Here is a 15,488-nt window from a genome sequence, read left to right as displayed (position 1 = left end):
CACGGGCCCAGCCGCTCCGCGGCACGCGGGATCCTCCCAGACCGGGGCGCGAACCCGGTTCCCCTGCATCGGCAGGCGGACGCGCAACCACTGCGCCACCAGGGAAGCCCCAGTCTTTTTGCTTTTTAAAGACAGCACTTTTGCATGGTGATGGAAAGGATGAGTGGAGGAGAGGATGGGGATAATGCTGGGCGCACAGTCCTTCAGCAGGTGAGAGGGACGGGATCCAAGCCTCAGGGGGAGAGATTGGTACAGACAGTTCTTCCACTATTAGATGAGGGAGAGCAGATTCAAAGGGCACAGATGTAGGTAGCCTGGTAAATCTGGCAGTGGGAAGAAGAAAAATCATTCTTTTCTGATTGCTTCTGACGTTTACCATTACTTAGCAAATGAGATCATCCACTGAGAGTAGGGAGAGACCAGCTGTGAAAAGATATCTGAGACACTTAATGGTTAAGATGGTAAATTTTATGTTATTATGTATTTTACCATAATTAAAAATAATAATAATAATCTTAGGGAGTTCCCTGGTGGCTTAGTGGTTAGGATTCTGGGCTTTCACTGCCATATCCCAGTTCAATCCCTGGTCGGGAAATGAGATCCTGCAAGCCGTGTGACACAGCCAAAAGAAAAAAAAAATTTTCAAAAGATGAAAAAAGGCTAATAAATAACCATCCTGTCCTTTTTCAAAAAAAAAAAAAGCTACCTGGGAAAACAGGAGAGTAAATATATTAGGGAAATGTAATATGGAGCTTATTAAGATGGAGCTTACTGGAGATTTATGGACATAAATTTAAAGCGAAACCCATAAGCTTAATCGTGCATGTTTTTCCTCTGCTACCTTCAGTTGCCAGGGTACAAACAGGTGAAGCAGGCAGAAAGTTGGGTTAAGAGAGTTTGATTGATGTAAGAAGATTTGTGACTTTAATTAAAAAATATTTAAGAGAATTTGACTTAGACTAAAACTGAATGCTTAAAAACTTCTGGATTAGTAAACAATTTCAGATTTATTAGGTTTATAGTGTTTCAGTGCTTAGCAATTTTGTTTGTTTCATTTATAAGTCTGCCTTGTCAGACGTTTGAAGCACTGAAGAGAATCAAATCTGTAACTGTGGTTAAAAATGCCAAAGCTAAGGGAATGTTATTAATCAAGTTTGTAAGTGATGTGAAATATTTAGGAGAATTTACTATGTCAAATTTACAAACTAAGTTAGCACTGATATAAGAACAAATGAAAATGAGTCATTAACTTTAGATAAGACTTATTAATACAACAATATCATCTGTGAGTTATATGTTAAAGGCTTAGGGAAAATTGGGTTTTTACATTTATAAATTTAGCAAATTGAGCATTAATTAAAATACAAGTAACTGTAAGTATACTCTTGTACTCACTAAGGCCCAAATTTAGATGCTAAAAATATGGCTGTTCCCTATGAGATGCCATCTTATGCCAGTCTCACCATTTTATTTTCTCAGCACAGGTATCTACCTTCCATGTTCCAAAATTCCACTAAAATGACAGAAAAATATGCATTATTTATATATACAAAATCATTTATATTTAATATATATTATTTATATATAAAATATTTATATGGTCTGGCAAATTTTGCATATAGATCTATAACTGCCAAAACTAAGAAAGAGTCCTATTAGTAAATCAGAAATGATGAAGAATTCCTGTAAGATAGAATATATAAGGGTTCCAATCAATGGCAAAACTAGGGTGGAGAAACTTGACAGTAAACACTCCTGAGGGAAGGTAGCTCTTCCCAAGGAATCCACGGGGAAATCCAAGATTAGAGTAAACAAATAGAAGAGAGAGAGAGAGGTCCGCCTGGATAGTTGTTAAAGTACTTAAATACAGGGCTGCATTTGGCCTGGCTGGATCAGACATCGCCCTCTAGCTGGCAGCTCAAGGCAGATAAAGTTCCCAGGATAAAGACACCAGGACTACTTTTTGAATAGGGGAATAAATACCTTTCTTGGAGAAGCCTCTGAACTTGAAGGCTGACCTGGATGGGGAAGCAGAGCCTTTCTTAACAGGGCCTCCAAAACAATAGGGACTGAGGTTGGGGAGGAAGAGAAAAGGTTGTCCCCTGTGCCTGGTCCTGTCATTGCTACATGGGTAGCTCTCCAAGGTAGGATGCTTCAGAATAAACTGCAGGGGCAGCCGAAGGAGGCAAGCAGTGCCCCGGAGAATACTTAGCTACCTACCAAGAAGGATAGAATATTTCGACCCCTAGAATATAAACTACCTGGTCTGGCAGTACATTTACCCCATCCCTTAAAATCCCAGGAATTGGCTCCTGAAATCAGAACAGGGATTCTCATTTGGACTAACAATGCTCCAGCTTCCAACACTGCAAGTTCTAGAGAAAGGAGTGGTGGATACAAGAAACATAGTGTCTATAAACACTAGTAAAACTTATGACTATATCTAAATAAATGTGGATATGTTTATTGTGAGAAAAATTAAAAACTGGAACTAGAATTTCACAAGATTTCAACATTGGAGGGGACAGGAAAGGGTTTGAAAGTAGGTTATGGCTTGAATTATTCCAAGGGGGCTGTAGAGGCAAAGTCAGTCTAGATACTGATGGGAAGATATCTGACAGGAGTTTTAAGATGAATTGGAATGGGTCATGCAGGAGGCTTCTGGGGTGCCAGAAATATTTCATTTCTCAATGTAAAAATATTAAGTTTTGTTTGCTTTATGTTTTTTTTTCCTGAGTGTCTTATATTTCTGTACATACGGTATTTTATAATAAAATATTTAAAAAATCAAGAGTGACTGCTAGATTTGGGATTTTCAGACCTGGCTGCATATACCACATGGGGAAGGTTTAAAAATACTGATGGCCAGAGCACACCCCAGACCAAATGAATTAGAATCTCTGGGATGGGGACATATGTATCTGAGAACCACTGTACTAAAAGAATAAAAATAAACAAATTCAACGGGAGGAAACAGTAATCACAATCAATGTTAATGGGTTAAATTCTCAAAGTAAAAGAACTCAACAAGATCACCGAGATCCAAGTTTCCTTCATTTCTCAGGTTTCCTATCTTGGTATTGGCTCTGTTCTCAAATTCCTTGTGGCTACAGGACTGCTGTAGAAATGTTATCCCTATGTGCTTTTAGGTTTATATTAAGAGGGAAAGAACTCTTGAGTTTATGCCAGATATCTCAGCAAAACCTTCATGGCATCTCTTTTCTCCTACTGTGATCATGTGCTTAACCCTGAGCTAATCACTGTGACCAGGAGACTTTGGTTGGCCAGGCCTACATCACAGGCAGGCCCACCCCCTGCCCCAAACTCGGGGTGCAGTCAATATTGCCAGAACCACATGGGATGAAAGTGTGGGGGAGAGCTGGAGCCTCAGGCAAAACCCAGAAGCTGTTAGCAGAAGTAGAGTGAATGGAAGCTGGGCAACCAAAGAGAAAAAAAAAAAATTCCATAATGGAAATATAGATTCAAGGCATTAGAAAACAATAAAAACTAAACCAAAGTGGGTAGGTTCAAACTGGAGGTTAAGAGATGGAAACTGGTTAAAGAAAATATCCTGCCCTACAGAAACAGTTGTCTGTGGCCTTGACTGAGGCCAGAGAAGAAGCTATTAAGGACAGTGGACAAGCTGAGTCAATCTCCATGGCTACCAGTCCATCCTATATCCCCAAATATGTATCTGCAGCTCAGATTTCTCTCTCCACGTTTATATACACACTTGCCTTCTGGACAACTAGACTACATGTCTGAGAGGCAGTTCAAATTCATCATGTCCAAAACTTAATTATCAAAAGACGCCAACTCTCCTCTTCTTAAATTCCTTTTCTTCGTTAATTACCTCAGGCTCTAAACCAGGAACCTAGAATCATCTTTTAATTCCTTCCTCTCTCACCTCCATGTCTCATCTTTCTCTAAGAATGGTTTCTATCTCCATTCTTCATCAGGATTTAGCACAATTGTAATTTAAACTTTGGGTAATTTGTTTGAATAGTGATCACCCCCACTAGGCTGGATCCAGGAAAATAGGCCCATTGCAGTCTTTCCATTTTTGTATCCCCATATCTGAGCTCTGTTACTGGCGTTCAGTACTGGCGAGTATTTGTAGAAAGATTAAAATCAAGTCTGCTATGGGCTTCCCTGGTGGCGCAGTGGTTGAGAATCCGTCTGCAGATGCAGGGGACGCGGGTTTGTGCCCCGGTCCGGGAAGATCCCACCTGCCGCGGAGCGGCTGGGCCCGTGAGCCATGGCCGCTGAGCCTGTGCGTCCGGAGCCTGTGCTCCTCCACGGGAGAGGCCCACGTACCACAAAAAAAAAAAAAAAATCAAGTCTGCCAGCATCGAGTTTTATGTGCCATTTTCCAAACTCAAAACTATATTACTACCTGAGTAATCTTCTGAAAATGCAGATCTAACTCTATTTTCCCCTCTGTTTAAAATCTTTGCATCTTTCAATGACCCCTCATTCCCTAAAGGAAAGCAGTGTTTCTTAAGCTTTCAGTGTCTAGTAACTACTTATTAGCTGTCTGGAGCATATTGAAAACCTCCAATTTTAGGTAAACATTCATAAAATTTTTAAATAATAAAATTAGTATAAATTAACTTAAAATTAATAATATTCAAGCCTATTTATTATTATTTGTTATCCAAGCCTATTTATCTCCTGAGTTTGAGTTTGGAAATCAAGTTCATATAGCAAGGGATACATATACTTGGTACCTGAATTCTGGATAACAAGTAGCAGGAGTTTGGATAGTGCAGTATACCAGGCCTACTAAAAAGAAGTATTCAAATATACTCAGATCCTGAGTTTGGGTAGACAGAGTTGAAATAGCAAAAGTAGGATGATGAGAAATATCAAGTCAGCAAAAGGGATACTGCTATTTGCAATCAACCATTAAAGTATATAACATACAGACATATATATGTACATCTGGATTAATGACAGATTCCATTTATTTTGTTCTGCTAAACTAGAGAGCATAACTAAGAATTATGGGCAGCAAATGCTTGGTGGCCCTACAGATGGTTGTGTATATTTGGATGGGACCTATACCTAGAAAAAGTGGTGAAGTCTCTCACTAAAGGCCACATTTACAAGGAAGTAAGTCAAAGAATATATCTTATTCAAAGGCTGGATGGTTGGATGTTTTAACTTGGATGGTAGTTGCAAATGAATTTCTAATGTTTTTTGTTTGGGTTCAGCTCTGGAAAGAATTTCTCCATGTTTTCTGGCATAGTGAATGGTTTTTAAATATGCCCAATAATATGTTGTTGATGTCTTTCTCCAGAAAATGAAAAAAATCAAGTATCAGGAAAGAGTCAATGCTTGCTAACAAAGCCTCTTCACCACAGTTCAATTTCCTGATACCTTAACTTTGGCACTGAACGTCCTAAGAGGTTGGGCCTGAAGTGAGAGGTCTGAGCTTTTCAAGCTACTGCCCAGGGCGTGTTGACACCCACTTGAAATCACTGAGATAACATTTCCTTACAACACTGATAACGACAACAAGGACCAGATTTATGGTTTCTGGCTTTCCCTGGCATTATTGGTGTTATAAAGAAGTCTTATCTCCTCCCTCCTTTCAATTATTCACATGAGTACCTTCCCCTTGGATAGCCAGCACGCTTTAGGGTGGAAAAACAGTTTTAGTACACGCCGCCCATTTCTTCACTAAACACACGGGAAAGACATATGCTCCCTGATGGAGATTTGATCGTGCTAACAATTTTTGTTACTTCTTCAACACTTAGTGAAGATCAGCATGCATAACTGTTCTTGGTAAATAAACAGTGTGCAATTTTAGCACCTGGATACAACTATTTTTGAGTAGTCAAGTGAGGTACATGGCAAAAATGGCCCTCATTCTTCACCCCACCTTATGTCCATGCCCTCTGTCGCAGTGTGGTAGCACCCTCCCACTCGACCTCTGAGCTGGCCATGGGACTCGCTGTGGCCCAATGGGATGGTAGCAAATGTGACAAAGCAGAGACCCGAAAAGTGCTCGCATGTTTGGGCTTGCTTGTTCTTGCTCCTCTGCCTTTGCCATAAGAACATGCTTGGGCTAGCCTGCTAGAAGATGAGATGCATAGAGTAGAGTTACCCCACTTGTCCCAGGCAAGTCTATCCCAGACTAGCCATGCTGATACCCAGACACATGAAAGAACCCAGCTGAGAGGAGCAGAGTTGCCTACACCACCCACAGCCAGGACTGGCTTCATGGCTATGGGGCCTTTGTAGTCACACAGGGTCCTGTGCTAAGAAAAGTCCCATGCTTGGTTTCATGTTCTGCTGTCATGACCCTGAAATTCTTAATAACTTTTGAATAAGGGGCCATGCATTTTTATTTTGCACTGAGCTCCACAAATTATGTAGCTGGTCTTGCCCACGTTCTAGCATGACACCTGGAGGAGCCTAGCTGAGATGGGGAGGAACACCTCACTGGCCTACAGACTCATGAGATTAATCAATTCCTACTGTTTAAGTGACTAGGGTTTGTAGTTGTTTTACATTTTTGTAGCAATAGATACTGACACACCAAACCTTTTTTTGCTGGACGCATGGCTGGTCCTCCCTCAGCATTACCTCAAATACACTTCTAATCTGCATCATATCTCACAAAAATATTAGATTAATTGATAATGAGAATTCAAAAGTATAAATTATGTCTTTCTCATTCATATAGCTACCACGGAGATGCAAAAAGCTGGTTCATTCTTTTCCCACAAATGGTTTCACTCAACTGTAAAACAAAATATTGGCTGTCATCAGTACAACAGTAATAGTTCCACCATCTTTGTGTGCCATTTGTGCTATGCAGCATACTATCCTGACATTAGGTATGCTTATGGCTACTTTGGCGTTCTCTCTCAGCATTTTATTTGTCCTGAATTTGAGGCTGGTTTTACAAGCATGTTGGCCATAGCATGACTTGTATCTGTTGATGCTGTTGCCTTGGTGTCTTTGCATTTAGAAATAAAATTAATCAATTTCATACCAGAAAATATTATTTTGTGCTTGCTCCCAGAAAAACTACTGGTTGACCTATAAGGTTATGCTATTTTGCTTTTTTTTTTTTTTTTTTTTGCAGTACGCGGGCCTCTCACTGCTGTGGCCTCTCCCATTGCGGAGGACAGGCTCCGGGCGCGCAGGCTCAGCGGCCATGGCTCACGGGCCCAGCTGCTCCGCGGCATGTGGGATCTTCCCGGACCGGGGCACGAACCCGTGTCCCCTGCATTGGCAGGCGGACTCTCAACCACTGCGCCACCAGGGAAGCCCGGTTATGCTATTTTGGAAATGATGTAAAATCTCTGAGAACATCACGAAGCTCTCTGACAGTTTTCTAATACAGAGTGAGCAAGGGGGGATAAATCCCTTGCTCAATAAAATCCAGTTTTTAGATATTCATAGCCACACTTCCCGTTCACACTTTCCCTTTCAGCCGCTTGGGTGAAATCATCACGTTCACAGATGCTCTTGTCCCAATAGATCCTGAAGTCCTGTTCACTAATTATGCTTCTGAATTGTAGAGTTTATACTACTATTTTCATCATTGCTTTTACATGTCAATGAACCACTTTTTAGTCATTAATCTATTTTTGTTAATCAGAGCCATAACACAATAGTAAAAACAAAAAATGCAAATTTTACACACATAAACAATAATATTCCAATGATATAGCTAAAATAAACTATATCCTAGTAACTGATTTTAACTACTTCTTGTTAAGTGTCTGACTGATTTGATCCATCCATATGCGTGAACCATTATTAAGAACATAATGGTATTTGATAATTTTTCTTCCATTTCAAATTCATAAAATTTTAAAGAACATATCTTTTTATTACTTGTGCCACAGAAGCTGCTTGAGGACCATTAGTTTTACAGATTAATTGATCACATTTTAGAAACACTGACCTAAAAGGCCTGAACTCTTTGACATGATATATAAGCCACTTCATAATCTAGTCCCTTGATTCATATAAAACAATAGTTGTTATTAGTGTGTATACACACACACTTTGTTATTAGTATAACAATAAAAATAGCAACAACAACACTTTCTATTTACTGAGACCTTAAATGATGCCATGTGATCAGGTGTCTTTCTAAGCATTTAAAAGGGATTCTCTTACTTCAAACTCACAGTAACCCTAGGAGGTAGGTACTAGTTTGTTATTATGAATTTACAGATAGGGAATTATGAATATTACAGAGGTACTTGCTCAAGATCACAGATCTACTAAGACGCCGAGCAGGAATCTGATTCCAGGCTTGTCTAACTCTTAAGGACTATATTACCTGGCCCCCACCCTGCCTCTTCAACCTCCCCTTCCTGTACTCTCTCACAAACGCACGCAGCCTCTGTAGGCCTCAGCCAGGTCACACTACCTTCCATTCCCCAGAGGAGATGTCTTCCACCTGTGTCTGGGCCCATCTTGTTCCTTCTGTCTGGAATGCCCTCCGTTTTTCCCCACGTCACCCTTGTGAACTTTCATTCACCCTTCAGCACCCAATTTAAGAGTCTCCTCTATGAAGACTTTCCTTCCACCCACACCCCAGATTTTTACCTTGTCTGTAATATCAGCCTAAATTTTATTTCTTTCCATTCTCCAGACAAAGATGCAAAAATGTCTAGAGTGACAGCTGAGTTATTAAGAATTATAAGATGACAGAACATAATTTACTACATTGTACCTGATTCTTCCCTGGTTTATCATTAGTCGACTCCAGTTATTGATTTACGCCTCAATGAATAGGCAATTCCTTACCTTACAATGTTATTCTCAGGTGGTCAGAGGACAGAATTAATTTTTTTTGCATCTATAATAGCAACTAGTTAACTTCATGAGGCACAGAGAATACATTCTCTATTTTACCCTCTCCAATTTACTATCTGAGAGTGAGATCCATGATAATAAGTAAAATTTCTAAATTCACTGTCTCTAAGAACTGGTAGGGATATTGTTTCATGGATACTTAGAAAACACAGCTCTATCAAGGTGGCAAGAATATATCTTTAGGTCTGCTGGTAATTAAGGAAGCTGTAAGTTAATCAGTTATAGTCTCTCTGAAGAGAAAGTAGGGGCTTTCCTGGTGGCGCAGTGGTTAAGAATCCGCCTGCCAATGCAGGGGACATGGGTTAGAGCCCTGGTCCAGGAAGATCCCACATGCTGTGGAGCAACTAAGCTCTTGTGCCACAACTACTGAGCCTGCGCTCTAGAGACCATGAGCCACAACTACTGAGCCCGCGTGCCACAACTACTGAGCCTGCACTCTAAAGCCCACGAGCCACAACCACTGAAGCCCATGCATCTAGAGCCTGTGCTCTGCAACAAGAGAAACCACCGCAATGAGAAGCCCGCGCACTGCAACGAAGGGTAGCCCCTGCTCGCCACAACTAGAGAAAGCCCATGCGCAGCAACGAAGACCCAGTGCAGCCCCCCAAAAATTAATTAATTAATTAATTTTTAAAAAGAGAAAGTAGAAGGTGGTGGTTTAGAGCAACAGTCTCTAAACTCTTTTGAACACTCACTTCAGCAGTAGACATTTGAACCTGCACCCCTGCAAATGTGTGTATTTATTTATACATGTATGTGTACGACTGAATTAACATTCAGTATATTACAAAACATTCATGAAATGGAAATGATAAGGAATGAGGTAAGGAATAAATAAAAATAGAAGTTTCACTATTTTCCTTCCTTACCCAGTGGATCATCTTGTGTACCTGCTGGGATACATTCAGACTACTATTGAAGACCAACAGTCTACAGAACACTCACTGGACAAATACCAACTGGCCCCGGTGGATCCAGATGCTGGGCTCACACTAGTGGTCCCCAGCAACTCGTTGGCCCCTGTGGACCCAGGATCCAGGTCCAACCATTCAGACTCTGGTCCCAAACCCATCACTGCAGACCCAAGCACCAGGCCTGCCTGGTGAACCCAGGCTGCAGGTCCACCCCCAAGGACCCAGGCACCAGGTCTTCCCACCTGCTGACCCAGGCACCAGGCCTGCCCACTTATGGATATCACCTAGAATCTCTGGATGGGCTGACTGGTGAAGGGCTTTGCCTAATGAAGCCAGTCTATAAAGCCATTCTTCAAGGTGTAGACACCAACACAAGGCCACAAGGATCATGAATAATGAAGAAAACATGACACCGCCAAAAGAAACTAATAAAACTCCAATGACTGACCCTAAAGAAATGGAGATCTACGAACTGTCTGACAAAGAATTCAGAATAATCCTCTTAAAGAAATTCAGTGAACTACAAGAAAACACAGATAAACAAATAAATGAAATTAGGAAAACGATGCATGAACAAAATGAGAGGTTCAACAAAGAAACGGAAACTATGTATCAAAAAAAAGTAGAGGGCTTCCCTGGTGGCGCAGTGGTTGAGAGTCCGCCTGCCGATTCAGGGGACACGGGTTCATGCCCCAGTCCGGGAAGATCTCACATGCCGCGGAGCAGCTAGGCCCGTGAGCCATGGCCGCTGAGCCTGCACGTCCGGAGCCTGTGCTCCACCACGGGAGAGGCCACAATAGTGAGAGGCCCACGTACAGCCAAAAAAAAAAAAAAGTAGAAATTCTAGAGTTGAAGAACACAATAATCGAACTGAAGAATTCAATAGAGAGCTTTGGCAGATTTGACCAAGCAGAAAAAAGAATTAGTGAGCTAGAAGGCAGATCATTTGAAATCATCCAGACAGAGAAGTCAAAGAAAAAAGAATGAAAGAGTCAAGAAAGCCTATGTGACTCATGATATACCATTAAAAGAAACAGTCTATGCATTATTGGAATCCCAGAAGAAGAGGGGGAAAGGGGGAAAAGAAAGCTTATTTAAAGAAACAATGGCTGAGAACTTCCCAAACCTGGGGAGAGATTTGGACATCCAAGTTCATGAAGCTAATAGGTGACTGTAAAATTTCAACACCCAAATCATGTTTTCCAAGACAACTTAGAATAAAATTGTCTAAAATCAAAGATAATGAGATAATTTTTAAAGCAGTAAGAGAAAAAAAATCTCACCTATATGGGAACCCCCATAAGGCTATTAATGAATTTCTCAGCAGAAACCCTGTAGGGCAGAAGAGAGTGGGATAATATATTCAAATTACTAAAAGAAAAAAAAAACTGTCAAGAATACTTTACCTAGTAAAGTTGTCTTTGAGAAATGGAGAGAGGAAGATTTTCCCAAACAAACAGAAGCTGAGGGAGTTCATCATGACTAAACCTGTCTTACAAGAAATGCTGAAACAAGTTCTTCAAGCAGAAATGAAATAACATGAAAATATATGAAAATATAAAATATACTGGTAAAGGTAAGTATATAGTCAAATTCAGAATACTCTAATACTGTAATACGGTGGTGTGTTAATCAATTAACTCTAGTATAAAGGTTTAAAGGACAAAAGTATTAAAAATAACAATAGCTACAATAATTTGTTAGTGAATATACAATATAAAAGAGGTACATTGTGACATCAAAAACATAAAATATAGGGTGGGAATAAAAGAATAGAGTTTTTGTATGCAGTCAAAGTTAAGTTATCAACTTCAAATACACTGTTATGTCTATAAGATGTTTTATTTAATACTCATGATAACTACAGAGCAAAAATCTATAGTAGATACACAAAAGATAAAGAGAAGGGAGTCAAAGCATTCAATTATGGAAAATCACCAGTTCACAAAGAAAGACAGCAAAAGAGAAAGAAAGGAAAAAGGGAACTACATAACAGCTGGAAACAATTAATGACATGGCATTAGTAAGTCCTTACCTATCAATAATTACCTTCAATGTAAATGGATTAAATTCTCCAATCAAAAGGCACAAAGTGGCTGAATGGATTAAAAAACAGAAACCAACATCATGCTGCCTCCAAGAGACTTACTTCAGACTTAAGGACATGAACAGGCTCAAACTGAAGGGGTGGAAAAATATATTCCATGCAAATGGAAACCAAAAGAGAGCAGGCGTGGCTATACCTATATCAGACAAAATAGACTTTAAGTCAAAAGTGTTAACAAGAGACAAAGAAGGTCACTATATAATGATAAAGGAATTAATTAATAAAGAAAATTCAGCAATTGTAAATATATATACAACCCAAATCAGAGCACCTAAATATATTAAGCAAATACTAGTAGACGTGAAGGGAGAAATAGACAACACTACAATAATAGTAGGAGACCTCAATAACCGACTTTCAATGATGGATAGATTATCCAGACAGAAAATAAATATGAAACGTTGGACATGAACTACACCTTAGACCAAACAGACCTAACAGACATGTACAGAATATTCTACCCAACAGCAGCAGAATACACATTCTTCTAAAGCACACATGGAACATTCTCCAGGATAGATCATATGTTAGATTACAAAACAAGCCTAGCAAATAGCAAATGTAAGATGATTGAAATCATACCAAGTATATTTTTTGACTGATATGAAACTAGAAATCAGTTACAAGAGGAAAACTGGAAAATTCACAAATGTGTGGAAATTAAACAACACACTCTTGAGCAACCAATAGGTCAAAGAAGAAATCAAAAGAGAAACCAAACAATATCTTGACACAAACAAAAATGAAAACACAACATACCAAAACTTATGGGATGCAGCAAGACTAATTCTAAGAGGGATGTTTAATGCAATAAACATCTCTATTTAAAAAAAAAAAAAAAAAAAAAGCAAGGTTCCTAAAGTGAATGAACCCAGCCAGTGCCTCTTGCAATGGAGATGGCTACGTCTTGAGAGTTTCCAACTCTGGAAAGATGAGCATCCTCAAGAGACCCCAGAATCTAACAATAGCATATACCCTTCCTTTATAGAGTCTCTTGCTGCTATGACTTGATTCTCACAAGCTCCAATTTGGTTGATTTTGCTACTTCCCTGCAGGTGAAGAAAGCTTTCTTTGCTTTGGTGACTAATGGTATACAAGCTGCCCCCTTCTGGGATAGCAAAAAGCAAGGACTTGTGGGCATGTGGACTATCACTAATTTCATCAATATCCTGCACCATTACTATAAGTCAGCCTTGGTACAGATCTATGAGTTGGAAGAACACAAGATAGAAATTTGGAAGGAGGTGTACATACAGGACTTCTTTAAACCACTTGCCTGCATTTCTCCTAATGCCAGCATGTTTGATGCTGTCTCTTCATTAATTCAAAACAAGATCCACAGGCTGCCAATTGTTAACCCAGAATCAGGCAACATCTTGTACATCCTCACCCACAAATGCAGTCTCAAGTTTCTCAAATTGTTTATCACTAAGTTCCCAAGCCAGAGTTCATGTCTAAGTCTCTGGAAGAGCTACAAATCAGCTTCTACGCCAACACTGTTATGATCTGCTGTATGTGGCTCTGGGCATCTCTGTACAGCACCAATTCTCAGCCCCGCCAGTGGTGAATGCGAAAGGTCATGTGGTAAACATCTTTTACAAGTTTGATGCTATCCATCAGGCAGCAGTAAAGACCTATAGGGCTTCCCTGGTGGCGCAGTGATTGAGAATCCGTCTGCCGATGCAGGGGACACGGGTTCGTGCCCTGGTCCAGGAAGATCCCACATGCTCCGTGGCTGCGCCCGTGAGCCATGGCCGCTGAGCCTGCGCGTCCGGAGCCTGTGCTCCGCAACGGGAGAGGCCACAGCAGTGAGAGGCCCGCGTACCGCAAAAATAAATAAATAAATAAATAAAAAGAAAAGACCTACAACAACCTAGATGTGTCTGTAGCCAAAGCCCTGCGACATCAATCACATTACTTTAAATGTGTCCTCAAGTGCTACCTGCATGAGACGCTGGAGACCATCATCAATAGGCTGGTGGAAGCAGAGGTTCACCGACTTGCAGTGGTGGATGAGCGTGATGTGTTCAAGGGAATTGTATCACTATCTGACAACCTGTAGGACCTAGTGCTCACAGGCAGAGAGAAGCAGCCCTGAGCTGAGGGAAGAGGGCAGGCAGCACCAGCAGATGTGCCCCACTCACTGCCTGCCTAAAGCTCTGGGAATCACAGATAAAACCTGGTGACTGCTCCTTGCTCAGGAGCCCCCCTACCCTTCTACCTGGGAGCTGGAGAATGCATGGGGAAAGGAAGGAGAATAAATTTTTAGGTGTCTTTATCCTCACAGTACTCAGAAAAACTTTCAGTCTAGCCCATCCTAGTTCCTATCCTCTTATTCAGATCCCCCTTTCTGGGCAAACTATGGGCTCTGTGCCCCCCCAGAAAATTCTGATCTCCAAGAGATCCCTGGGCTTCACTTAGCCTTAGCCTCTATCTCTGCCTCTGATTCCACTATAAGATAACAGCACCATAACTCTTCATAAAGATATTTTCATTCATCCTGTTTCATGTTGGATGAAAGAGGCTAAATTCATTTTGTGACATTTCTTCCCACAATGGGAGTGGGGTGGATCACTGGGAGGAGGCTTTTGGGGTGTCTATGCTGTATGCATGTGAAGGGAGATAGGAGTTAGGTGGAGGAAGAGGGCAGAGTGGTTAGCTGAGGTTATTGCTTTTCATGGTGAACCTAATTAAAATGACAAGAACCCATCCTGAGGGTTGTCTTTTCATCTTGTTTATGTTTTCCTTTGCTGTGCAAAAGCTTTTAAGTTTCATTAGGTCCCATTTGTTTATTTTTGTTTTTATTTCCATTTCTCTAGGAGGTGGGTCAAAAAGGATCTTGCTGTGATTTATGCCATAGAGCATTCTGCCTATGTTTTCCTCTAAGAGTTTGATAGTGTCTGGCCTTACATGTAGGTCTTTAACCCATTTTGAGTTTATTCTTGTGTGTGGTGTTAGGGAGTGTTCTAATTTACTGAAGAGGCTGTCTTTTCTCCGTTGTATATTCTTGCCTCCTTTATCAAAGATAAGGTGACTATATGTCAGTGGTTTTATCTCTGGGCCTTCTATCCTGTTCCATTGATCTGTATTTCTCTTTTTGTGCCAGTACCATACTGTCTTGATTACTATCATAAGAGTGAAGTAAGTCAGAAAGAGAAAAACAAATACTGTATGCTAACACATATATATGGACTCTAAAAAAAAAAAAAGGTTCTGAAGAACCTAGAAGCAGGACAGGAATAAAGATGCAGACGTAGAGAATGGACTTGAGGACATGGCGATGGGGAAGGGTAAGCTGGGATGATGTGAGAGAGTGGCATGGACATATATACACTACCAAGTGTAAAACAGATAACTAGTGGGAAGCAGCCACATAGCACAGGGAGATCAGCTCAGTGCTTTGTGACCACCTAGGGATAGGGAGGGTGGGAGGGAGGGAGAGGCAAGAGGGAGGAGATATGGGGATATATGTATGTGTATAGCTGATTCACTTTGTTATAAAGCAGAAACTAACACACCACTGTAAAGCAATTATACTCCAATAAAGATGTTAAAAAAATAAAATTAATTAAATTAAATTTTAAAAAATGACAAGAACCACCCCCCCCCAAAAA

At 40.5% G+C, this 15,488-nt stretch overlaps 1 pseudogene; it reads left to right on the top strand.

Annotated features, from left to right (window-relative positions):
• Nucleotides 1-13,972, top strand: part of LOC102979481 (5'-AMP-activated protein kinase subunit gamma-1-like) — a 62,163-nt pseudogene extending 48,191 nt beyond the window's left edge.
• The last annotated feature ends 1,516 nt before the right edge of the window (nucleotides 13,973-15,488 follow it).

The sequence above is a fragment of the Physeter macrocephalus genome, chromosome 14, assembly GCF_002837175.3.
Source record: "Physeter macrocephalus isolate SW-GA chromosome 14, ASM283717v5, whole genome shotgun sequence".
NCBI lineage: Eukaryota > Metazoa > Chordata > Mammalia > Artiodactyla > Physeteridae > Physeter > Physeter macrocephalus.
The sequence above is the reverse complement of the archived record's forward strand: the minus strand, read 5'-3'. Positions and strand labels throughout refer to the sequence as shown.